Source organism: Vombatus ursinus, unplaced genomic scaffold (genome assembly GCF_900497805.2).
Source record: "Vombatus ursinus unplaced genomic scaffold, bare-nosed wombat genome assembly UNPS02009770.1, whole genome shotgun sequence".
Classification (NCBI taxonomy): domain Eukaryota; kingdom Metazoa; phylum Chordata; class Mammalia; order Diprotodontia; family Vombatidae; genus Vombatus; species Vombatus ursinus.
The window spans coordinates 14,787,860-14,815,029 of NW_020949548.1; the positions used below are offsets into that span (position 1 = coordinate 14,787,860).

General features: G+C 36.9%; 1 protein-coding gene across 1 annotated transcript in view; it reads left to right on the forward strand.

The window, feature by feature from the left end:
- Window positions 1-12,184: 12,184 nt before the first annotated feature.
- Window positions 12,185-27,170, forward strand: part of STK33 (serine/threonine kinase 33) — a 186,816-nt gene continuing 171,830 nt past the window's right edge. Inside the window, exon 1 of the mRNA XM_027852566.1 lies at window positions 12,185-12,251. The gene's annotated coding sequence lies outside the window, so the exon portion shown is untranslated. The remainder of the gene's footprint in view (window positions 12,252-27,170) is intronic.

Sequence of the window (27,170 nt, forward strand, 5' to 3'; positions counted from 1 at the left end):
CTTCACAACCACCCAGGGAAGCACTCAGGGTAGATGGTGTTATTTGTTTGAGGAAACTGAGACCCAGAGAGCTTAAGTCACTTTGTCTGAGGTCACATAGCTTGAAAGTGATGGGTGTTAGACTCGGACCTAGGTCTCTTGATTACCAAGATAGTTTTATTTTCCTGATATACTGCCTTTCTGCCCTCAAGGAGCTTACAGCCTAATTGGAGGTGTATATGACAAGGTGAACACACATGAGAAAATATCGTATACTCCTTGAGTCTATATAAGAAGGGCTAGATTTTGTGACAAAAATTGTGATTACTATGGACATTGAGAAGAAAAGGGAGATCAGTGGGGCCTGGGGTAGGCAGAGAAGCCTTTCTCTTGTCTGAGAAGGAAGTGGGATTTGAACTATACACTGAAGAGTGAGTAATATTTGATTGGGTTGGGGGTGGAGGAAGGATTGTTCCCCTCACCATCTGAGTGAAAACACAGAAACAGGAATGAATCTGGTATGCTTCTAGGACAATGAGGAAACTAGACAGATTAAATCAGAGGGATCAGGTCATTGGACTTGGCATTTAAAGGGTGAACAGAGAAGAATACAGAAAGGATGAGTTCTGAGAAAAGCAGAGAGGAGCCTATTGGACACATGAAGATTTATTCCTTAAAGGGAAGGTTGGTTGGCTATAGTCCTCCATGGAGATGGTCCTATGGAAATGGTAAGAACCACTGGTGTGCCATTCACATTTAGTCATATGATGGACAAATAGGAGTTTGTCAGACTTTTACCTTGTTATAACAAAACTCCTGGATTAAGATGGAATGACATCATCAGCAAATACTCTCATAATAATAATTCATATTTTTATAGTGCTTTAAGATTTATAAAATGCATTCTTCATAATAACCATGGGAGGAAGACATTGCAAATATTATCCCCATTTTACAGATGGATAAACTGAGACTGAGAGATGATAAATGACTTTCCCATGATTGTACAGCTGGAGTCATAGCTGGCCTTTGAACTCACGTTTGCTAGCCCCAAGTCCTGTGCTTTTTCTACTGTACCACATTGTCAAAATTAAATGTACTAAAGTGAATATGGTAGGACAAGTACATGCAATTATGTTCCTGAAATGGGGATGAGGGTGTCATTATAGATGAAGTGTGTCTGGATGGGAAAAACCCATTTCCTGGATTTCCAACTCAGCAAATATGTATTAGGCATCAGCTGTAAGCAGAGCCCTAATGTTAGGCTTTTAAGGGTACAAAGATGACAAGCATCACACTTCCTGGTCTCATGGAGCTTACAGACAGTACTATTATCAACAGAATTAAGAAAATTAAGAGGGAGGGGTAGGGTTCAAGAAAGTGATTAGATCTATAAATAGTTTAGGAAACAGGTATGTTAACACCAAGAACTATTCTAAAGGCTATGCTGCTTATGTAACTTAGGATATTGTTGGATTTCAAACACACATTAAATAATAGTTTTATAAAAGCTCCATAAGACAGCCAAGGCTTTTGAAATGTGGGTTAAGACCTAGTTTACTCTGCCATCATGGTAGTACAAAAATGACTGGTTCATTAATCAAGATTCCTTGTGCATCTTTGTTGATATTCTCTCTGCTTCTTCTATTTCTCAGTCATGAGCTATAAAATGTATATTTAATGAACCCTGGGGTGCAGAACAAAATCATTTTGATGAAAGATTTCATATGTCATGTAACAGTATTGCTTCTTAATTGATTTTTATTTATATTGTATTTGGAGTCCAACAGCTGAATGCAAATGCCCTGCATTTGTTATTATTTGGTTTTATGTTCTAAGAATTATAATTTTTTATTACATTATGTAACATGATATTCTGATTTGCAGTGAAATTTGGAATTTAGAGGTAACTTCTAAGTTTTCAAAGTTTTCTCACCTTTTGTAGAAAATACAAAGAAATATGAAAATGGAAAAATGGTAAGTGAAAAGATTTTTTTCTTTTGGTTCAACATTCTATATTTGACAAATATTTATTTAATCCCTGGTATGTAAAAATGTGGAGCAGCTTGGTGGTGCAATGGATAGAATTCTGGTCCCGGAGTTAGGAAGACCTGAGTTCAAATATAGCCTCAGATACTTACTAGCTGTGTGACCCTGCACAAGTCACTTAACCCTGTATTCCTCATTTCTTCATCTCCAAAATGAGCTAGAGAAGGAAATGGCAAACCACTCCAGTATCTTTGTCAAGAAAACCCCACATGGGGGTCACAGAGAGTCAGACATGACTGAAATGACTCAACAACAGCAATGTAAAATGCACGGTGTTAGGAATTGGTGACACAAAGATAAATAATATTTTGTGTTGTCCGTGAGCTTACAGATTAAAAGAGGAAGTAAGACCTGCATATAGGCAAATAGAATACAGAGAGTTAGAACTACTTGAGTGGCCAGACAGAAGGAGTGGCCATTAATGGTTTCATGTCACATTAAAAGGACATCTCCACTTGAGTAGCCCAGGGATCTTTGCTTTGCCCTATGCTGTTTAACATTTCTATTGATAACTTGGATAAATGCAGATGGCAAATTTCAGAGGGAGAGTTAATATACTGGAAGACTTTGAACTGAAGTTAGTTGGAGGAAATTTAATAGGGATGAATGAATGTAAGTCATATTTGGGTTAAAAAAAAAAACCCAGATTTTCAAGTGTAAGATGGAGAAGGTGTGGCTAGCTAGCGTTTATCTAGAAAGATCTTGGGGGTTTCATGGACTGTGAGCTAAAGTCGAGTCAGCTATCCAATCAACAAACATTTATTAAGTACCTAGTATGTGTGTATTAGACATCATGCCAAACACTGGAGGTATGATGGGCAGGAAACTAATTCTGTCCTAGACCATGTTAAGGGAGTGCTAGCATCTAGGAATAAGGAAATAATAGGCCTTTGTCTTTTGGCCTAGTCAGATCATATTGGAATGATTAGAACTACCCACAAGTGGAATGGGCTGCCTCTGGAGTGTGTAGGCTTCTTCCTTACCTAAAAGGCTTCAAGCATAACCTGGATGACTGATTGTCTGGTGTCCCACTTTCTACAGAAGGCTTTTCCTCATCCCTTTTGCTAATGCCACCCATATACTTTGCACATATCTTGTACGTGGTGATTTTCATCTGTCCATTAAAATATGAACTTTGAGGACAGGGATTTTTTTTCTAATCTTTCTTTGTATTCCCAGCACTTAGCACAATGCCTGGCACATAGTAAGCACTTAATTAATGATTGTTGATTGATTGATAGAAGGAAACTTTCATGTTTGGATTCAACTAGATAACCACTGAGTATCCTTGCAACTTTTAAATTCTGTGATTCTGTGATAAGGATGATATAAAGTGTTATGGGATATGATGCGGGAGAAGTCACCTATAGCTACAAGAATCAGGTAATGCTTCATAGCATGTGAGTTGGGCCTTGAAGAATAGGCACTTCAACAGCTAAATTTGGGGTGGGGGAGTGAGGCATTCCAGGTGTAGAGAAGAAAATGCCATGGGTAGGAAAATTTAAGGGATATGTTTGGAGGTGGAGGTGGGGTAGGAATAGGTCAGTTTGGCTGTGATGTAGAGTGCATGAGGAGCAATGATGGGTCTGGAAAAGTTGGGGACGTACCTTGGGAGGGTCTTGAATATCAGGCTTTCTTGGTCTTTATTTAGAGGCATTGGCAAGCTATTGAAAGATTTAAGGAGTGGAACGGTATGTTGGTGACAACAATAATAATAGACCAACATTTATATAGCATTCAAGGCTTACATAACACACCTTCGAGGTAGAGAATAAAGGGAATACCACGCCTTTTTACTGATGAGGAAAACTACCAAAGTACCAGGAACTCCAATCTGTCAGCACACGGAGGATGAATCAGAGAAGAAATGGCCTCAAAGTGTTGTGGCTGCTAGTTAGGAGTTTATTGTTGTAGTCCAAGTGAGCAATAACAACGATATAACAAGCAATAACAAGGATATTGGTATGGTGGCACTAGGAAAGGTCAAGAGAGAATACAATTGACAGGACTTAGTGAATGTCTTAACACGGAAAAAAGAAAGAAGATCTAGATCCATTTCCATGGTTTATCATTATCGTTATTGAAGATCTGTAATGGTGCTGGGAGTATATGCGTGATATTTTTATTTTTTTCCCTGTTATTCTTAAGAGTACGTCTGGTTTTGGATGGAGTTCATCCCTCTGGTTATTCTTGCCCAGAAACAGAATCAGGAACAGCTTGAAGGTTTTAGGTTTTCATTAGCCTGTGACCACTCTTCAACAAATCTCATAAGCCATCTTGTCTAAGCAAGTGGAAGAGTCAGAGCTCCTTCCTTTCCACTGTGCCATTCATGGAACGGTATATCCCCCTAGAGCCTTTGTCTCCAGAATTTAGAGCTGTTGAGTCATTAATCACAAGGCTGGGAAATAGGATTAGCGCTGAAGGTTACAACATGTACCTAAATATCCACCAGTCATCATTTTAAGTTATTTACCTGAATACATCTTCTGTTCTACCACCATGAAAACAGATACTTGTTTTTGTGTCTGCTGCCTCCAAAAAGATTGGTACTCTCTTTACCAGTCATGTAGTAGAAGGGGCAATGGAGTTTGAGTTAGAATACCTGATGAAGGGGTTGAACTAAATTATATCTAAGGATATCTAAGATCCTGTTAATCTCTCAAATTCTGGAGTTTGGGTCTTTCATATTCTACGATCCTATGAAAGTCCATGGACACACAGAGTATTAGGATTAGTAAGCACCTTAAAAGTAATCTCATTCAGGTCATATTACAGAAATCCCCCTATAGTATTCCTGGAGGTTGATCCTTCAGTTTCTAGGTACCAGTATTGTTGGGTAGTTTGCTATATCCTGAATATACTTATTCCACCATAGGAGAACTCTAATTGTTAGAAAGTTCTTACATTGATCTAAAATATTAGATCCCTGTAACTTCTATCCATTAGTCCTAAATCTCCCTTCAAGAGTACAAACTCTTTTCAATGTTACACCCCTTCAAAATATTTGAAGACAAAGTTGTCTTATCTCTCTTTTTGACCTCTCTTATCCAGGCTAAATGTCCCTATTCCTTGCAAGCTACTTATTGTATGACATAGTTTCTAGATAAAATTACAATTCTGGCTGATATCATTGGTTTTTTCAGTGTTTTTAAAAAGTGGCACTGAGAATGGAATATAGCATTCCAAATGCGGGCTGACCAGTGTAGGAATGCAAGGATACTCCTACTGTAATCCATACACTACTATTAATGTAATTAAAAATTATGTTGCCTTTTTGAAAGTAGTCGTGATCTTGACCCATATTAAAGCTTGTAGTCAACTAAAACCTCCAAATCTTTCTTCATAATTGCTCCAGAGTCACGTCTTCCCCATCCTGTTCTCAGGCACTTGATTCTAAAAAAATCTAAAGGCAGGATTTGTAGTAGATGCATCCTAAGAGGAAGAATAGTAGAAGAGAGGAATAATAATTTACAGGAGAAAATATACAGGAAGAGAGCTAAGCGATATAATCCACAGTCTCGGATGTATATGCATAAATGTTGAAAGTACGGTTATCAGGTGAACTAGATATCCCAATTCAAGGAGGCAGTTAACCCCTGCATCAGTGAGACCTGGCGGTATAGGTCTCACGGCTGGAATTTGGTTCTGGAAGGGTAAGCCTTATTCACAAGGTTCAAAATAGATGAGTGTGAGATATGGGATAATGTTGTATGTTAAGAATATATACTTATGTTTAGAAATCCAGGAACTTGAAGGGGGAGACATGGTTGTGAGTTTTGAATGAGGACCAAAGAAAATAGAAAATGAAGTGATCTTGTTGTAGGCGTGTACTACAGATTATCTGGACAGAAGATGAATTAGATGAAGAATTTGGCAAACCGGCCACAAAAGTCACAGAATTCAATGGTCATCGAGTTTGCCAACCTCTACGTGAAAGTAATCCCCACTACAATATACTTGGCAAGAGGTCATTTAGCCTTTGCTTGAAGAGCACCAGTGACTATCCACTTTTGGATAGCTCTAAGTGTTAGGAAGTTTTCCTGACATCAAGCCTAAATTCTCCTCTTTCCAATTTTCATATATTACTTCTTGCTCTGCCCTCTGGGGGCCAAACAGAAATACTCATATTGCTGGGTTATATAGGACTGGAAGTCAACTAATATCCTCAGGTCATAGACCTGTCATGGAAATATGGCATTGTAGTGGTAGGGAATTTCGACTGTCTAGACATTTGCTGGCCATCTCTCTCTGCCCAAAGCTGACTTGTCATAATAATAATTTCATCCTTCAAGGAAATGACAAGGGGAGCTGTTCTATTCTGGATTTTGACCAACAAGGAGGAACTAATTGCAAAGGTAGAAATGCCAGGAACCTTAGGAAATGACAAGGGGAGCTGTTCTATTCTGGATTTTGACCAACGAGGAGGAACTAATTGCAAAGGTAGAAATGCCAGGAACCTTAGGAACGAGTGCCCTCTCTGTCATGGAGCTTATAAGAGAGAAGATGGGCTTTTGATTGTGTCTTAAATTTTGAGGAGAGGTATTTCAAAGGATTCAGAGGAAGGATATATAAGGCCAAGTGGAATAATATTTTGAAGGAGGAGTTTGTCTCTGGAAATAGGAGGCTCTGAAGAATTAAATTCTGAACACACAAGCAGAAATGATTCCAAAGGGGATGAAAAAGGGTCGATACCTAACGAGACTGATAATGGATGCATGAGGAATCCTTTGACAAACTCAGATTTTAAAAAGGCATAAAGAGAAGATGGAAGCAGGGGCAAGTAGCTGAGGATGAGTACAAAAGAGTATCATGGTCCTGTAATAACTGTATCTGGAGTGCTAAAACTCAGAGTGAATTGAGGCTAATAATAAACAAGAAAGACAAGGAAAGTGATTTTTAAGCTATGGTGGAGGCAGAATGAGAATCAAAGAAAGGGTAGGACCAGTGCTCAGAGGTCACAGGATCATAGATTTAGAAATGGAAGGGACCTCAAAAGCCATGTAATTCAGCTCCCCTCATTTTACAAGTGATGAAATTGAGGGAGGTTAAGTGAATTACCCAACATCACTGCAACAGTGTCAGGGGCAGGATTTCAACCCAAATCTCCTGACTCTGGAATAGTGAACTTTTCACTGCACCACACTGCCTCCTCTATGGCATGATGCTATCAAAGGATAATTTTTTAAAAATGGAATTATTCCACTTTTATTTTGGTTGTATTTTCTCTCTCAAGGAAAATGATCTTTTGACAAAAAGTTTAGCAGAATGTGGAATCCAAAGATAAATGAGGAGATAGTCACACAACATCTAGCCGCCCTCAATGAATTTAAGTCAGCAAGAATGGATTAACTACATCCTGTTTTTGTGTAGTCATTTCAGTCGTGTCTGACTCTTTGTGACCCCATTTGGGGTTTTCTTGGCACAGATAGTGGAGTGGTTTGATTTTCCTTCTCCAGCTCATTTTACAGATGAGGAAATTGAGGCAAACAGGATGAAGTGACTTGCCTAGGTTCACACAGCTAATAAGTGTCTAAGGCCATATATGAACTCGGGAAGATCTTCCTGACTCCAGGCCTGGGTACTCTATGCACTATGGCGCCACCTAGCTGCCCCAAACTACATCCTACTCTGCTGTGAAAAGTGGCAAATGCGATTGCTGGGCCATGGTTGTCCATCTCTAACAGTGTTTGAGAATGGCAAATCTGACCTCAGTGTTTACCCTAGTGGAAGAGGGTGGAGTTTGTAAACTCAGACCAGTGAACTTGCCTTCTCTTCCGCATGAGACTTTAGAACGTATTATGAAGGGGATAGTTAGTAAATACATAGAATAAGAATCAGTGATTGCTAGAAATAGGCAGGGCTTTATCAAGCGTATGCCACGCCAGGTTATCTTTATTCCTTTTTTCAATAGGGTGATTAGACTGGTAGAGCTGGGGAATGCGGTGAACATATTTGGCTTAATTTTCAGTGGAGCATTGGAAATCCTTACATATCCTGACTCCAGGTCCAGCAGTCTATCCTCTGCACTACTTAAAAATTCATGTGAAAAAGAACTAGGACTTTGAGTGGACCACACGCTCAACAGGAGACAACCGCACAACATGGAAACCAAAAACACCAATGCAATCCTAGGCTGGATTACAGCGGGAAATGGGGTACAGAATGAGAAAGGTAGTCATTATGCTAGACAATGGAGTCATCCTACAAGCTTTTAACTTGGGTGGATTTAGTTACAAGCCTCTCACGCTAAGCTTGGGGATGATTGCGAGTTACTCCCCCTTCTACATTGCAGTCCAGTCAAACTGCCCTTGGAACCCCATCTCTCGTCTTCATGCCTTTGGACTGGCATTCTCCCACGCCTGGGGTAGGGCTCCCCCTCACCTCTGCCTCGTGGTATCACTCTTTTCCTTGAAGATGGGGTGCTAGTGCTACATTTTTCACAGTCTTTCTGGATCTCCCCAATGGCTAGTGCCCTACCTCTGTTAATTACCTTATATTGATTAACTCCCTGGCATTTATTTTGCATGTACTCATTTTCCTGTACATACCAACTAAGGGACTACTGATAGAATATCATAAAACAGGGCCTGTTTCATTTGTTTGTAACCACAGTGCCTAGTACTTTGCCTATTACATAGTTTTTGTTGGGTTGTTCAGTCATGTCTGACTCTTTGTGACCCCATTTGGGTTTTTTTTTTTTTTGGCAAAGATACTGGAGTGGTTTGCCATTTCCTTTTCCAGATCTTTTTACAGATGAGGAAACTGAGGCAAACAGGGTGAAGTGACTGGCCCAGGGTCTCACAGCTAGTCGGTGTCTGAAGCTGGATTTGAACACGCAAAGATGAGTCTCCCTTACTTCAGGCTTAGCACCTGCTCTATCCACTGCACCCCCTAACTCCCTTTATTACATAGTATGTGTTTAATAAATACTTGTTAATTGATTGATCACAGAATCATACTCAGCACAGCAAGATGCTCAGGAATAGGAGAATCATGTGGCAACTGAGACCGGCTGAGAGAAGAGCAGAGATTCATGCCCCCCCATCACACTCTCTCTCTCTCTCATGCATATGCATGCTCATTGAGTAGACTGGAAGGCACCATTTATATTATAATGTTTCTTTCTCCATTTATTATTATTATTATTATTATTTGGTATGTGTGTTTGTGCTTGTAACTAAATCCACCCAAGTTAAAAGCTTGTAGGATGACTCCATTGTCTAGCATAATGACTACCTTTCTCATTCTGTACCCTATTTCCCGCTGTAATCCAGCCTAGGATTGCATTGGTGTTTTTGGTTTCCATGTTGTGCGGTTGTCTGCTGTTGAGCTTGTGGTCCACTCAAAGTCCTAGTTCTTTTTCACATGAATTTTTAATTAGTGCAGTGGGTAGACACTGCTGGACCTGGAGTCAGGAAGACCTGAGTTCAAATCTGGCCTTAGATTTTTACTAACTGTGTGACCTGTAGAAGTCGCTTAAACTTTGTTTGCCTCAGGTTTCTCATCTGTAAAATGGGGATAATAATAACACCTACCTCACAAGGTTGTTGTGAGAATCAATAGGATAATAATTGTATGGTGCTCAGCACAGTGCCTGGCAAATAGTAAGTACCATGCAAATGTTATTTTATTATTACTACCACTATTACTGCATTTTACTACTATGTTTTTCCCATTACATATTTTTGAAATTTATCTCCTGGTTCCCGTCTGACTTCTGATCAATAACTTGGCTGAGTACAGTAAAAAAATAAACATTCACTTGTTTTTTTTTCCATGGTAACCATGTCATCCATCTGCTTTATTTTAAATGATTGATTACCTTATTTTAAAGAGACTCCTTTTATTTACAACAGTTTAAAGGTATAAACTGCCTTTCATGAGAGATTTAAGGAATTTTCAAGTGTAATTTTGACTCTGGGTTATTTTCACCTTCTTTTATAATTAAAATAAGATCTGATTCCATTGAATTTTGCCCTGGCCAAGATGGCTTATGGCTATGTAAAATAGGAAACAATGATTACTAAGAACTAGTGAGACTTTTGGATCATAGCTACGAAAGGGATTTTTAAAAACATTTCTTTAGAAAAATTTAAAACTCAAAAGCTTATGGAAGTGATTGTTGATAATTCAAAATAAATTAATTAAAAAATAAAAAAAAACATATCTTTCAAGTCAATTTGTTCTCTCTTGGTGATCTCATCAGCTCTCATATATTAAATTGTCATAAGAGTGCTGATCACTTGCAGATCTATGTATCCAGCCTTGGTCTCTCTCCCAAGCTCCATGCTTGTGTCACCAATTGCTTGTTAGATATTTCCAACTAGGTAGTCCAAGGACATCTCAAACTCACTATGTTCAGAAAAGAACTAATTTTCTCTCCTTCCTTCTTCTACACTTTCTATTTCTCTTGAGGGCACCGCCTTCTTTCCAGTCATCCGGTTTTACAACTTCTTTGTTATCCTTGACTTTCCACTCTTCCCCTCCTCCTACCACCCAATCTGTCATCAAGTCTTATGAAGACCAACCCTACAACATCTGCTGCACCTGTTCCATTCTCTTCACTTGGCCATCCCTCCAGTTCAGGTTAGACCACCTCTTGTCTGAAACGTTGCAGTGATCTCCTGTTTGATCTCCCTTTATTCATCTTCTCCCCTCACCAATGCACCGTCCAATACAGATGTTAGAGTGGGATTTCAAAAGACCCAAGTCTGGCCATATGTGTTGCTCCTTTGATCAAATAGCTCCAATGACTCCTTATTGCTTTCAGGACAAAACATAAATGCCTTTGTATTTTAAAACCCTTTGCTGTCTAGCTCTTAACCTGTCCAGGCTTGTTATGCCCCCTTCCCCTTTAGATCCTGCTTTATGCACTTAATAGTGCATTTGACCCTGGGCAATCTTGTCACCCCTCTGAGATCTAGTTCCCTCTCTGTTAAATGGAGGAGCTGAACTAGATGCTCTTTAAGGTACCTCCCACTTCCTTTCCTTCCCGGTCTTCCTGCATTTATGCAGGCTGTATGCCTGGATGTGCCCTTCCCACCGCTTTCTTAGAATCCCTAGCTTCTTCCCAAACTCAGCTTACGTACCACTTCTTATGTGAGCCCTTGCCTCTCTTCTCCACAAACTGGTGGCCTCCCAGCCCTTTCAAAATTACTTAGTGTTTTGTATTTACTTATGTGGATCTATGCTGTTTTCCCCAGTAGAATGTAAACTGCTTGAGAGTAGAGATTGTTTTGGTTTTGTCTTTGTAGCCCCCGAGTTAGGCACATAGTTAATAACATGCTTATTGATAGATTGAGTTGCTGTGAGGAAAGTGTTTTATTAAATGCAATAAAATGTGAGTTGCTACAAGATTATTTGTTCGTTTTCATCATCACAGCTACTTTTTTGTAACTTTCATTGTCGTTATTTTGTGGAGAGCTCAATTTTAGGTGGAATTCTGGTTTTGTAGACGCCTGTAATATATGGCAGCTCAGTATAATGGAAAGACTTGGAGTTAACAAGCCATAAATTTGAACCCTACAATAGATACTCAACAGCTTTCAGTATCTTCATTAGTGGTAGTATGGCGATATAGTATTTTCACTGCTACCTCATAGGGTTTGTGGGGAGACACATGGTAGACACTTAATACATGCTTTTGGATTGGATTGATTAGAACCTCAAAATCTTATAGAAATAGGGTATTGTTTTAGGGAAGACGTGTGGGCTATATTCTTATTGTTATGACCACTTAAAAATAACTCCTGAATTTGCTTTTAACTTGATCTTAGTTAATGAATTTATGGAAACACTATTGTACCAGTTATTGTTAGTGAGTTACTATAGCTTTGATTCAGGCATTGGTTTTAAAATGCTCCAGTAATAATAGTCAACTTATAGCTGAGTTCATCCAGGTATCATAAAATAAAATTGAAGGCAATAGGAGTTCAGGCTTTGCTTCAGTAAGTTGAAAAGTTTTGCTTGAGTGAGACCTTCTGGAATTTATTTGGTTGTGGTAGCTTAGATACAGCATTTTACAATAAGCTTCCGCATCCCTGTGAGGGAGGTGTCAGGTATCACCAACCGCCATTTTACAGCCCAAAAGATTGAGGTTCAGAGGTTAAATCAGCTTGTTTGGGAACACTGCTCACTGCTTACTGCTCAGTGGAAGGGTTGGTTGACTTGGAACAGACGCTGCTCCCCTCATGGGACCGTCCTTGGTCTGGGAATCTCATTGAGTAAGAAGCTCATTTTATGCTGCACTCTTCTGTGCTTTCTCATCTATTTTTAATCAGGCACCAAGAATGTTAGTTACTGTGGTGATTTTGACAGAAATGTTTGATCGTTCATTTAGAGTTCGACAGCTGAGCGCCTCTTATTTTAGTGAGTTTAGGGTGTACTTGAAAATGGTTTATTTTAAAATTGTAAAAGGGATGGGACTGAGAATTCTTGAAATGGAACTCCAGCCCTGTGCCTTTTTAGTTTCTGCCTTTGGCAGCTACTCGACTTGAATAAACTTACAGAATATTGAGTTAGTGGCTTTAAATAAAAAAAAAAAACAACTTGTAAGTTCTATCTCTACTTGTAAGTTATGTTAACATCTTTCATTTATTTTCATTTTCAGAGATTTAGCTTTTTAAAAATTTGAAAAATTTTCATTTTGAGAGAACACGCACTTAAAATTTTAAATAAAATGCTTATTTTGCTCTTTAAAAAAATTCGTTTGATCCTCACAGTCCGGGGTGGGGGTGGGGGGGTGGGGGGGGAGGGGTAGGTAGTTCAGCTGTTATAAGGAATAGAGATGGAGTAGGTGATTTAACTGGCACAGAGAGCTGCCTGCTAAGGAAACTCCCTCTACCAATTCAGTTTGGCACCCCTCTGTCTCAGAGAGTTGCCTAGAACACTGAGAAGTTTGTCTAGGGACATAGAACCAGTATGGGTCAGAGATGAGACTTGACCCCTAGTTCTTTCCATTTCTGAGGCCGGCTTTCTCTCACTATATCATGCTAAGCTACTTTTTAATCATGGGTCACACTAAAAATTATAAACTCTTTTTCTTATCACAAGCATGTGAAATACTAAATATAAAATGTGAAGTAAAAGTATTAAGTGTAAAATGTAAGCATTTTATTCTTATTTTAAAAGATTTGACAGATACAAAGAGGTGGCTTGCTTAAGTTGCTGGTGGCAGATTTTTGGACTTGAGCTCATTTTTCTGATTTCAAGTTCAGTGTTCTTTCTGCTATACCAGATTTCCCTTCCTGAGTGTGGAAAGGTTATGTTCATTTTTACTTACAGTCTTCAAATTCGGGTGGCTCATATTTCTTAATATGCAATTCTACACTGGCTTCTTTCTACAATACGTACGTGTTTTTCTGCCTTCAAAAATTCTGGCCGTGAAACATTTATGAACTTTCAAATCAGTTTACAGGTTAGACACAGAGGCAGATTACAGACCTCCCTTGTGTGAAGATTGTATCATCTGTAGTGTTGTCAACTAGAAGCCCAAATCTTTGTATTTGTTTTTCCTTTTCAGAAAAGGACTTGAGGCCTTAGGTAAACCAAATGGACTGGGGCATGAAATTTGTTGAAAGCTGTTTCCTAGCAACGTTCTGATGCTTCCTGTAAATAAGTACTTGACATTCACCTTGTTATTTTCCTTTCTCATATCCATGGTTTCCAAGAATAATAATACCTTAGCTACATGCAAAAGGGCAGAGAAGTCTTAAAATTCCCCTCCATCTTTTCCTCCCTCTTTGATGGTAAAGTGAAGATATCTCTTATTCAGTAACGAAATTTCCTTTGGCATAATTTATATATTTCATATGTGGAAATGTTGAACTCTTCCATCTATGTAATTGTCTCATTTTTAAATGTTCAAAGTCCATAATATTGAGAAGGCTCTAAAAATATGTATATTCTGAACCGGTATGGTTTTCCAAATTTGATAAAGAATTTTCATTTTTCATGCTGTCCTGAGGCTAAATGAGAGTCTAGGTATATAGTTCTAAGGCATTTAAAATTATATTACTACAACTTAGCCAACTAATGTCTCCCAGTGTGTAAATTATTTTCAGAGTGTGGTGGTGAGTTAACTCTTTCAGACCCTACAATTCTTTTGAATGCATTTTAATTGACTCACTGTTGTTTGTAAATTGACGTACTGTTTCATTCATCATTTGCTTTATCATGAGAAAATGAATAAGTTCTATGATTGGTCTTGATTAGAGAGCCAGAATTGAGTTGGAGGAGATGAGAGTGAATTGAATTCAAGAAGCTACACAGTGCTTTTAAATATTTTTAAACTGCTTGCTGAATTCAGAAGTCCCTTTCATTAAGACCAGTATTCTACCAGTGATGCCATATGGTTGAGATTCATATCTATTTTGCGATCTCTGAAGAATCATGTTTCTGTACAAGCCAAATGTCAATGGAAATGCAAGAATCCCAAGATCACTGAATTTTAGAGTTGGACAGATCCTCAGGGACCATCTATGACAACCCATACCTGAAAGAAATCTTCAATAACATATACCTGGTCATCCAGGCTATGTTGGAAGACCTAGTGGTCTTAAGGATACATGGTAGATCTATGGTAGGTCTAAACAGGCTATGGCAATATGTTACTTGGATGCCAGTTATGTCATAAAAGAAACCAGCAATGGCATATACAAAAAATGTATGATTGGAAAAGGATGTGAGTCAGTTTCGACTGAAGCTAGAGAAAACACAGCTAGAATACTGTCCCTGAGATAGCCAAAGGACCATAGGAAGGTCTTTGTTATGGCATCCATGAGGGATTTGTGGAAAATTAGACAGGAATCACGTATAACCAGATGGAGGGATTATAATATATACTGGTGAATTTAGTGCCCACACCTATGTAATTATGGCTATGCCTGGGCTCACCTGTTTGATTTCTGTTGGTGCTTACTGACTAAAATCAGACAATTGAGTCCGGGCACATTAAAAATCTGCAAATTCAAAACAAATGTAGATGTTTCTTACTATGCCTTTGTATTCCCCGTGCAGGTTCTTCCTTGCACAAAGCACTTAATAAATGCTTTTTGGTTTGGATTGGATTGGATGACTTTATAAATAGCAAAATACTGAAAATTATTTTTTCTGTAATGAAAAAAGACGAGATTTGTACATTCTCTATTGTTATGTTCAAAAACTTTACAAACATGGCTTGGTTTGGGAGGTACGCAAAAGGAAAAACAAATGAAATCTTAGAGGAATAGAGAGTATTATTTTGAGTGTTGCTCTTGGGCATCCACCCCAGAGCTTTGACAAGTTCATTAAAGATGAAAAAGGTGATACTGCAAAAAATAATTTCACAAGCACTAATGGGAGAAAGGGCTGATCTTGGACAAAATTTTTAAAATAATTGATCTTTAATGCCTTTCTCACTCATTTTCAGTATCTTCTTTCTTTATTTCATCTCCGTTTTTTCTCCTGTACCAAGGATTCAGTTGTTTATGTACTGTCTCCTAACTGTGGAGGGTTGATATCTTTCCAGAGAAGCACCCACAATCCAGATGGGATTTCTTAACCCCATTCCCTGGTCAGCCATTACCTGCCCCCATCTTATTCATAAAATCACAGAATGACAGAAATGAAAGGGACCTCAAAGAACAAGAATCATAGATATAAAGTTGGAAAGTGATCTTAGAGGCAATCTAATCAAACCTAATTTTTCAGTGAGGAAACTAAAGTCCTGAGAGGTTAAGTCACACACAAAATAAGCATCAGAGGCAGAATGCTCTATTTGTTACTCATCACAACTGGCTCCCATCTTATCCAGCTCTCTCATTCTATACCTGCTACTGTTAGAGAGGAAATTATTTTCCCAAGGCCTCACAGCTGTTGTCAGAACTGAAACGTGACTCCAAAACCAGTGTCCTTTATGTTTTTGTTCACATCTTCATGATTACATCAGTGTGGGCATTCACCCTACTGATTTAAAACCACAACCCTTCCAAAACTTCACTTTAAATTTTTAAAAATATATATATATATATATTTTAGTGAACAAAAGTCTATTTTTCTTCCCTCTGCTTTCTGATCTCACCACTGGGAAAAAAAACAAGAAAAAGAGCAAAACCTTTCTAACAGATATGGATGGTTAAGAAAATGAATCCTGGCATTGGTCATGTCCAAAAATATATATCTCCCTCTGCATTCTGAGTCCCATCACCTGTCAGGAGGAGATGGGAAGCTTGTTTCATCATGTGTCCTCTAGAATCATGATTGGCTGTTGTGCTGATTAGAGTCTGTAAGTCTTTAGGAGTTGTATGTCTTTATAATATTTATGTCTTCCTATGAATTGTTCTCTTGGTTCTGCTCACTTCTCCCTACATCAGTTCAGACAGGTCTTTCTCTTCCTGAGTTTCTTTGAAACTGCCCCTTTCGGAGCAGCTGGGTGGCGCAGTGAATAGGGCACTGGCCCTGGAGTCAGGAGGACCTGAGTTCAAATCTGGCCTCAGACACTTGACACTAGCTATGTGACCCTGGGCAAGTCACTTAACTCCATTGCCTAGCCAAAAAGAAAAAAAAAAGAAAAAGAAACTGCCCTTTTCATACTTTTTTATAGTTGTACATTGATGTACAATGGTTTATTCAGCTCTTCACCGAATGATGGGTACTCCTTAGTTTCCAATTCTATGCCAAGAACTTCTATAAATATTTTTTGCATATATGGATCCTTTTCACTTGCTTTGATCTCTTTAGTATATAGACCTAGTAGTGATATAGCTGGGTCAAGGTGTAGGCACAGTTTAATGACCTTTGGAGCACAATTCCAGATTCTTTTCCAGAATGGCTCAACCAGTTAACCAAATGCACCAAAAGTGCATTAATGTACCTGTTCTACCATAGCCCCCCCCAACTTTGTCATTTTCCATCTTTGTCAACTTTGTCTATACATACTGTATGTATACATACGTATGTATTGATATAGATATAGATATAGATATGGTATTTAGTGGTATAAAGCAGCAACTCAGAATTGCTTTTAAGTGGAATTTCTATAATTATTAGTGATTTTCATTTTATATGTATTTTGATAGTTTGAATTTCTTATTTTGAAAACTACCTGTTTATATCATTCGGCCACTTATCAATTAGGGAATGGCTCTTATTCTTATAAATTTAAATCAGCTCTTTGTTTTTCATAGAAATGAGATCTTTATCAGAGACATTTGCTGCAAAGTTTTCCCCCAGTTATGTTTCTCTTCTAATTTTTACTTCATTAGATTTGTATGCACAAAAACTTTTAAATTTTATATAATGAAAATTGTCCATTTTTTCTTATATGATCCTCTCTGTCACTTTAGTCACGAATTCTTCCCTTCTCTATAGATAACAGGTAATTTCTTATTTGTTCTTTTAATTTGTTTTTGGTGTGGCCTTTTATATTAAGTCATGTATCTGTTTAGAGAATATTTTGATGAGGCATTAGTTTAAACCTAGTTTCTGGCAGCTTGCTGTCCAGTTTTCCCAGCAGTTTTTGTTAAATAGTGAATCTACTAGTAGCAGGGGTCTTTGAATTTATCAAACACTATGTGGCTGTGTTTATTTGTTTCTTTATATTTGTGTACCTTATCTATTCCACTGATTGACCTCTTTTTTTTTTAAACCAAATTCTTTTAATGATTACTACTTTGTAATACAGTTTGAGACCTGGTACTGATAGACTGGTTTTCTTCCTACCTTTCTTCATTATTGCCCTTGAGATTCTTGATATATTGTTCCTCTATGTAAGTATTGGTTTTTTTTTCTGACTGTCTAATACTCTTTCAGGAGTTTGTTATAGTACTGAATAAGTAAATAACTTATGTAGTATTATGATTTTTATTATATTGGTTCAACCTATCCATGAGCAATGAATTTTTCTCTAATGATTTAAGAGTCTTTTTATTTCTACAAATAATTATTTTATAGTTTAGATTCATTTAGTTTCTGGGTGACACTTGGAAGATATACTTCCAAGTATTTTGTAGTTTCTGTAATTATTTTGAATGGCATTACTCTTTCTAATTCTTCTTGCTGGATTTTGTTGGTTACATGTGGGAATGCTAATGATTTATGTGGATTTATCTTAAATCTTGCAACTTTGGTGAAGTTGTTATTTCAATTTTTAGTTGACTTTCCACAGTTCTCTAAATACAGCATCACATATCATCTGCAAAAAGCAATAATTTTGTTTTCTTGTTTTCTCTTTTTGCTTATTCCTTCAATTTCTTTTCCTTATCCGACTGCTATAATGACCATTTCTAGCATTATGCTAAATAGTAATAGTGATAATGGGCATTCTTGCTTTACACCAATTTTATTGGAAAGACCTCTTACTTTCTCCTTCCCTGTGTGTGTTTAATTTTGGATTTATATAAATATTATTTATTATGTTAAGGAAAATTCCATTTATTCCTATGATATGTAGAGTTTTTTAATAGAAATGATTTTAATAATACAATGGGTATAATATAATAGAAAAGGATTTTTTCAAAAGCCTCCAGCATATTTTATTATAATCATATGGTTCTATGATTTATATGGTTTATTATATTTATAGTATTCCTTAAGTTTAACTAACTCTACATTTCTAGTATAAATCTAACCTGGTCATAGTATAGAATCTTTCTAAAGGATCCTTCTTTTTTTCTTTCAACCAGATTATATAATGATTGCATTAATTATTCTTAAAATGCTTGATAGAATTCCTCTTGTAAATCCATCTGGTCCCAGAGTTTTTTTTTTTTCTTCAGGAATTCATTTATGGTTTATTTAATTTCTTTTTCTGTGATAGAGTCATATAATTCTGTTAATCAAGGCATTTCACATTTTTATAACTACCCATCCATTTAATTTAGATTCTCAGTTTTATTGGTATATAATTGGACAATAATTTCCTTTATTCATTTGTTTTTAAATCACTTTTTTAATACTGGAAATGTGATTTTCTTTTTCTTTTTAAAAATGAAATTTGCTAATCGTTTTAGGAAATTTATCTATTTTATTGTTTTTTAAAATAGCTCCTGGGGCAACTAGGTGGTACAGTAGATAGAACACTGGCCCTGGAGTCAGGAGGACCTGAATTCAAATCTGGCCTCAGACACTTGTCACTAGCTGTGTGACCCTGGGCAAGTCACTTAACCCCAATTGCCTAAAAAAAATTAGCTCCTACTTTTATTAACTAAATGACTTTTTTTGCTTTAAATTTTGTTAATTTCTTCTTTGATTTTCTGAATTTCTCTTTTGGTGTTTCATTTGAATTTTAAATTTGTTGGTTTTGTAGATTGCTGCTGTTCTTATTTTTATATTCCTTTTCTACACCTTCTCAAGCTTCCATGTGAGAACTGGCGCAAGAGTTATTATCAGGGAGGCAAATGTTCATTGATAGTCTCTAAGAAGAAGATGGAAGACTGCTTTTTGGAGATATTGTGGAAGGGATTATTAGGAAGGTGTGGGTTGTACTAGATGGCCTTCAACATCTCTTCTAACTCCCTGACTCTGTGACAGTATTCTACTTGGGCTTTTGTGAATGAGTAGGTGACTAGTTAAGGTACCAAGGGCCAATATTGTCTTAATGTGTTACCCCTTCCAGATGACATCTGCAGTTCAACAACTTTAACTGAAAGTGAATTCTATCAGAATTTCAGTTGCTCTGGCAGGCATTGGAGATCAGGAAGCTACTCGAATATCTTTATCTTGGTCACCAACAGCAACAAATAAACATCATTCATGGAGAATGGCTCTAAAGATATAAAGCAGCCTGGTTTAATTTCAGTTACATTCAGACAGTGCTAACTGATGATGCAATGATGCCCATGAAAATCAGAGCTGAAATGCTTTGTCATGAGTCTGCCAATCACAGTCTATGGCTTTGTAAAGTGGGCTTGCAGCAAAGAGCAAAAATTTGTGGTCACCCAGCGCTCACTTCTTAGCATTATCCTCCCTCCCCATTTTCCCCTTGTATTTGCCTGATAAGTAAAGTTGGCAGTAGGAGAGAAGCTGATTGAGTCACACTGCAAGAAGGACAGAATAAGATGGAGCATCTGATTGGATTCTACATGGTCACAAATGGCTAGATGGGAGACTGGAAAGTTGGTGAGAAGAGACGATGGTTTTGTTGCTTGGACAGAAATGGAAATAATGATTGTGGATCATTGAGTCAGCTCTTTGGTAGATTTGTGTTCCTGCTGTATTGTACATTGGTAAATCAAAATTAAATGATAGCAAATGGGTCTCGGGGATTCTGGGGACAGGTGAGCCTTTGGGTATTTGGAGAATCATACCACTTATATAGCCACCTCTTGTGCTTGTGTGGAAATTAGATCCAGTCGGGGAGGTAAGTATTTTTTAGGTTCTTGGTAGAAGAAAGACTACTTGTAGTTGCTACTGCTGAGAGAGTGCCAAATAATTCAGTGAGCCAAAGAAGAAGGGTCCTTACTTTGAGAGTCTGCTGATTAAGTCCTTGGTTCTTTAATTTTATACCATCCAGGGGAACCTTTCAAGGGTACATAGAATCCTTCATATGCCCACTCCATTATGGCTCATTTTGTGTGTCACAGTCATTAAGCTTCTATTAAACTTGGGAATACATTAGAAGCAATCAAAGAAAATGTGTGCTTTGGTTTTAGGAGGGAGAAGCATAATGGAGCTGAAGGCAGAAGACCTGTGTTCAAATCCCAATTCTATCTCTTACCAACTACGACTGTGAGAAAGACACTTAACCACTCCTACATAGAAGGCGATAACAATATACTCACTGTTCATGCTCAATGAGTGTGAGGAAAGACTTTGCAAACCTTAAAGTACATAACAATAGTAATAACATTCATGTAGTACTTTTAACTATGTGCTAGGTACTTGTGCTAAGTGCTTTACAAGTATAATCTCATTTGATATTGAAAAGAATTCCCTTAGGTTGTGGCCTTTTCTGAATCAGCTTCTCAGAGGCCTTATGTAGTTCTTTCCTGGTTTAGGCTATATTCTTGATAGGGGAGATTGCCTGATTAGTAATCCTCTAGACAAATAAAGCATCACTGTAGTATAGATTAATTTCTCCATTATTGATAGCTGTGAAAAGTTTAGTTATTTTTCAATGAATAATTAAAATAAAATACATCTGGAGGTAGTATTATCATATCCCTCTCCCCTCGTCAGTTTAGTAGGAAAAACAAATTATAATTATAGTTCCTGTTATTGTGTCATGTAAACTACTTGTAATGAGCTATAGAACATTTTGTTTTGTAATTCTATTTGTAGTTTACATGTAGACTAAACAACTAGATAAAAACTGACTGATTCCATCAATTATCCTCTTCTGATGCCTTAAAATAGCACGCAGTTGCTCTTGGGTTCTGAAAAGCTGTGTACCCTGACAGTAGAATACAAAATCTTGCAGGCCCCAGTAAATTGGAAAGATTAGTGGTAACTAAGGGTTGGATTGTGTGTTTGTGTGTGTGTGTGTGTGTGTGTGTGTGTGTATGTGGCCATAGTAACTCATGAAGATTGTCTAGTAGGGCAATGAAGAAGTTGCAACCCATATCAGTGGAGGGCATGTCTACATTAATGAAGTCATGGATCCTTGAAGTATTTTAATAATATGTATGTAGTTGAGAACCTAATTACTTGAGTATAATTCTTCTCTTACTTCATATTATGCTTCTTATATCCTTTAGAGCTCAAAGGTATAACAGAGGAACTCTGTAGCTTGCTTATTAAAGGCAGAAAATTGATTTTTCACATTTCTTGTTTTTGTTTTTTGTATGGTGTTTTTGTTTTGTTTGTTTTAGACCACTTTTAATAATATTTGGTGCAAAGGGAAAAAAAACCTGTGTTTGGAGTTAGGGGAACTGAGTTTTTGCTATGGTTCTGCTACTCAGTATCTGTGGAACCTTGACTCTTTACTTCCTAAATCAAAACCTCAGTTTCCTTCTCTGGGAAATAAAGAGGCTAAAGTATCTACAAGGTTCAGGTTCCATTTTTTGAATGTATGAATGTGTTGTGTTTTGCCTAATAGAAGAACAAGTTAATTTTTAATTATAGGGCTTATGAATGATTTACAAAGTTTGGAATCATAAACTTGGAGCCTGAAAGGACCTGAAAAGTCATCTACTCCAACTTCCTTATTTTACAGATGAGGAACTATTACCCAGAGAGATTAAGTAAGTAACTTGCCCATGGTCACACAGCTGGGAAGTATTTGAGGTGGGATTTGAACTGAGGTCTTCCCAGAACTCTATTCACCATTTCATATTAACTTTGCTAGGAGCTTTAGAAGTGATCCATCTATTTGAAGTTTTAAATCTGAGCTAAAACATATAGGCTTGAAAACAATACTGAGGCAAGTCTTTTACATGAGTTTCTTTAAAAATAATTTTGTATGTTACATACATGACAACTTTGTTGTCTATTGCAGAACTGTGCTGTTACACAGTATCTGACTTGAACAATGTGTTGATTTACAACAAGAAAATTGAGAAGGTAATAAAAGATTTCATTGATTAAGGCCTGTCTGCGAAGAATGATGTCAGGATTCAGATTTCTCCTCAATCGTGTCACAATTGATCCTTCCTGCTGCTGCAGGACATTTCTTAGACAGGAATGTAGAGAAATACTCAGCAAGATTGCTTTTAAAGTATTGGATTTAGTGACTCACCAAAGGTTGTAACCGCATGGCTTTAGTGAATTTTTAGTTTCAGATAAACTCAAGTTATTTTTTTAACAAAATTTTAAATAGCTCTAATTTTTTTGTAGTTAGCATGAGAAGCAATTTCTCAGTGACTTTTAATAGTAGAAGGAGCAGCATTAAAATATAATGTTTTCTTGAATTTATCAAACTATATTGCAATATCCATTTTAGTAATATTTCTGAGTTGTGATTTCATGTACTTAATGCATTATCTTCCATTTATAGTTGAAGTCATGTCATCTGATATATTGATTTGCAGTAAATACACAAAACATTATGAAGACTTTAGAACTTTAATTTCATTTTAATGGCTCCACATTTATATTGAAAAGCTCAGTTGCAACTTTTAATCTCAGTTTGTCATGTTCAGAAGACAATACATTTGGATTTAAATCCGTTTTCTGAAGTTGGTGTCTCAATGAGCCAATGAAAGATTACTACTATGAACCATTTTCATTAAATCTAGTTGGTCCTTCTTGACCTTATCGTAACAATAACTGAAATGCATATGCATTGAGAAAGCATTTTCATTTACATTATTCCATTTCATCGTCATTATCTTGTGAGGCAGATAGTTCCAAGAATATTTTACAGTTGAAGAAACTGAGGGCTGAAGGGATCAAGAGACTTATTAAGTGACTTGTCCAATGACACGTGACTGTGATTGGGGTTCAGAGTCTTTGATGTCAAGACTAGTGAGTCCAGTGCTCTTTTTATAATGACCCATGATTGCTTTTCTGTCATGCAGCCATAATTGTTTAATTGCAATGTGGAATGATAGCAGATAGAGGAACACTTCTATTACGTTAGATTCATAGATTGTTAGAGTTGGGAAGGATTTCAGAAATCATAAGAAGAAATTGAGAATGTTTTTCAAAAGGAGGGGAAGAATGACCTCATTGACTTCTCAGGGAATATACATTTCAATGAACAAGTGACTGCCCTCTATGTACCTTGTGGGAATTACCAAAAAGTGTAACAAAAACTCATATTTCTAAAATACTTTAACGTTTATAAAGCACTTTCCTCACAAAAGTTTGATGGTGGAGGTCAATGCAATTATTATTAACAAAATTTTATAGATGAGGAAACAGAGACTCAAGAAGGTTAGGTGATTTGTCATGATATTGTTCTCCCAGCTAATAGGTGGCTGAGGTCTCCAGATTTTCTATCACATGCTTTCTCCTCTCCACTTGCGCAGTCCCTACTGTAGTTCGGGTTCTCATCACCTCTTTCCTAGATTTTATCAATAGCCTCCTAATTGGTTTTCTTGCCTCTCATTCCAATCCATTCTCCACACAAAGTGACTTTCCTGCTATGGAGATCTGACCATATCATCTCCCATACTTGAGTAAATCCAATGGCTCCCTCTTATAACTTTACAGAATTTAGTATAAAAGTCCTTGGTTTGGCATTTAAAGCTCTTCACAACGTGAACACTTTCTACTTTTCCAGGCTTCTTCGACTTCACTCCCCTCCATGCATTCTATGATTTGTCCATACTGGTCTACTTACTGTTCCTTGTACATGATACTCTCATTGTTCTCATCTCTGTACCTTTGCACTAGCTGACCCCCATGCTTGGAATGCTTTGTCTCCTCACCTCTGCCTCTTAGGATCCTTGGCTTCCTTGAAAACTGAGCTAAAATGCCATCTTCTGCAGGAACTTTTCCCAGTTTCCCAGGTAATAAAACCTCTTTTTCTCAGGTTATCTTCTATCATTTCTGTATGTATTTTGGATTAACTATTTATTTACATGTTTTCTCTGCCATTAGACTGTAAACTCCTTAAGACCAGGGACTATTTTTGCTTAGCACAGTGCCTGGAACATAGTAGGCACTTCAATGTTTGTTTATTGATTGTAGTACCGCAGTGCTTACAGAAATGTTCGTTTCTTACATTAATTAAAAAATTCTATTTAACGTGTATTTTAAATTTTTTTAGTTATTTTTTTGTTAGCATGATCTAAATCATAAACCTACGAATATTCTTTAAATAGCTCAAATGATGCGTCCTTCCTGAAGCCTCCCCTGATTCTCCTAGTGCTAATAACTACCTTTCCCCTCAAATCTTATTACACACTTTGTTATTGATTAGTGTTCTATAAAATGCATAGCATGTGACATGCAACACTGTGTATTTTAGAATAACCTATTTATCAGGCCCTGACCTCTGACCCAATAGGTCCAGGCACAATCTTGATTGAATAGATCTCTCATTAATAATATTTATGACTTTCTCATAAATCTAATAATCTTCATTACTTTCTCTACCCTAACTGATCCCCCAACTGGGAACAAAAACCAAACCAAAACAACAAATGAAAACTCATTACAAACATGTATAGTTAAAACAAATTTCCACATAGACCACGTCCAAAAAAATCTGTCTCATTATGCGCTCTGAATACTTCAGCTCTCTGACAGGAGGTGGGTAGCATATTTCATCATTTGTCCTCTGGAATCATGCTTGATCATTACATTAATAAGAGTTTCTAATTCTTTCAAAGTTGTTTGCTTTTACCACATTGTTGTCATTGTACAAATTGTTCTCCTGGTTCTCTTCACTTTACTTGGCATCATTTCATACAAGTCTTCCTAGGTTTCTCTGAAACTCCTTCATAATTCCATAACATCCCCAATTTATATACCCTCCTTGATATTCCCATTCTTTGCCACCTCAAAAAAAGCTATAAATATTTTTTGTACATTCCTAGAGCTCATTTTGCTTAAGTCTAATCCCTCCTTTAATCTATCTTCTCTCTAGTTCCTCTTCCTCCTTCTCTATTTTCCTTCCTGTTTCCATGTTGAGGGAAATGTGCTTCTGTATCTAACTCTGTGTATGTGTTTATGTGGGTGTATGTGTATTCTTAACTTTGAACAATTTAGATGAAGGTGAGACTGAAGTGTCAGCTGCACCCTCTACCCCTTCCTCCTTGGTTGTATAGATAACTACTTATGTACCTTGACTATGGGAGCTAATTCCCATAACTTTCCAATTCCCTTGTCCCCTGCCTCCCAGTCCCACTCCTGTATCTACCCCAAATGTGTTCCTCTTCCTTTCTCTTTCCATTCTGAAGGCCATCAAGTCTTATAGAACTGCTCCCAGGCCTTGTCAAATTAGATTCCTACTATGATCCCTGATGATGTAAAGGTTTGGTGGGGATACATGTATCCTCTCCCCATATTAGAATGTAAGCAATTTAACCTTATTTAGTCCTTTATTATTGTTTATCATGTTTACTTTTTATGTTTCTCTTTACTACTGTGTTTGTACTTCAAAGTTTCTATGCATTTCTGGTCTTTTTTTTTTTTTTAAGCAGGAATGCTTGTCTTCTATTTCTTTAAAGATCCCCCATTCCCCTATAGTATTATACTCAGTTTTGTTGGGTAATTAATTCTTGGCTGTAAGCCTATATCCTTTGCCTTCTTGAATATCATTTTCAAAGTTCTCTGTTTCTTTATAGTGATGTCTTTGAAATCATGTGTAATTCTGATTTTGTTTTCTTGGTTTTGGTTGCTTGCAGTAAATTTTCTTTGTCCTAGAAATTCTGGATTTTGGCTATGATGTTGTCAAGAGTTTTTTTTAATTTAGAGATTTCTTTCAGAATGTTTCTATTTGCACTTTGCTTTCTGATTCTAAGAGATCTGGGCCATTTTCTTTTTTTTGATTTCTTGAAATATGTCATTTTTTTTGGTCGTGACTTTACAGGTAGACCAATGATTCTTAAATTCTCTCTCCTTGATATGTTTTCCAGGTCAATTGTTTTTACTATGAAATGCCTTATATTTTCTTGTCTTTTTTCAGTCTTTTGATTTTTTAAAATATTTCTTGCTGTCTCATGGATTCATTGGTTTCTATTTGGTTCATTCTAATTAGACCAAATTTGGATCAGATATATTGTTGCTTGGGCAATGTTTTATACCTCTTACGCCAAGCCATTAATTTCTTTTCTAATTCTTTTCTTTCCTTTCCTTTCTTTTCCTTTTTCCCCTAAAGTGCTCAAATTTATTTTTTATTTAATTTTAAAATTTATTTTAACATTCATTTAAAAAAATTTTGAGTTCCAAATTCTCTCCCTCCCACTCATCCCTTCCTCACTCATTGAGAAGGCAAGTAATATGATATTTACATACATGAAGTCATGGAAAACATTTCTATATCAGCTGTGTTGCAAAAACAAAACAATGAAAAACAAGAAACATAAGGTGAAGAAAAGTATGTCTTTCTCTGCACTCAGAGTTCATCAGAGCTCTCACAGGAGGTAGATAGCATTTCTCATCATGAGTCCTTTGGAATCATCTTTGATCATTGTATTGATCACAATAGCTAAGCTGATTACAAGTTATTCTGTATAATGTTCTCCTGGTTCCATTATTTTCACTTTGCTTCAGTTTGTGTAAGTCTTTCTAGGTGTTTCTGAAACCATCCCTCTCATCATTTTTATAGGACAATA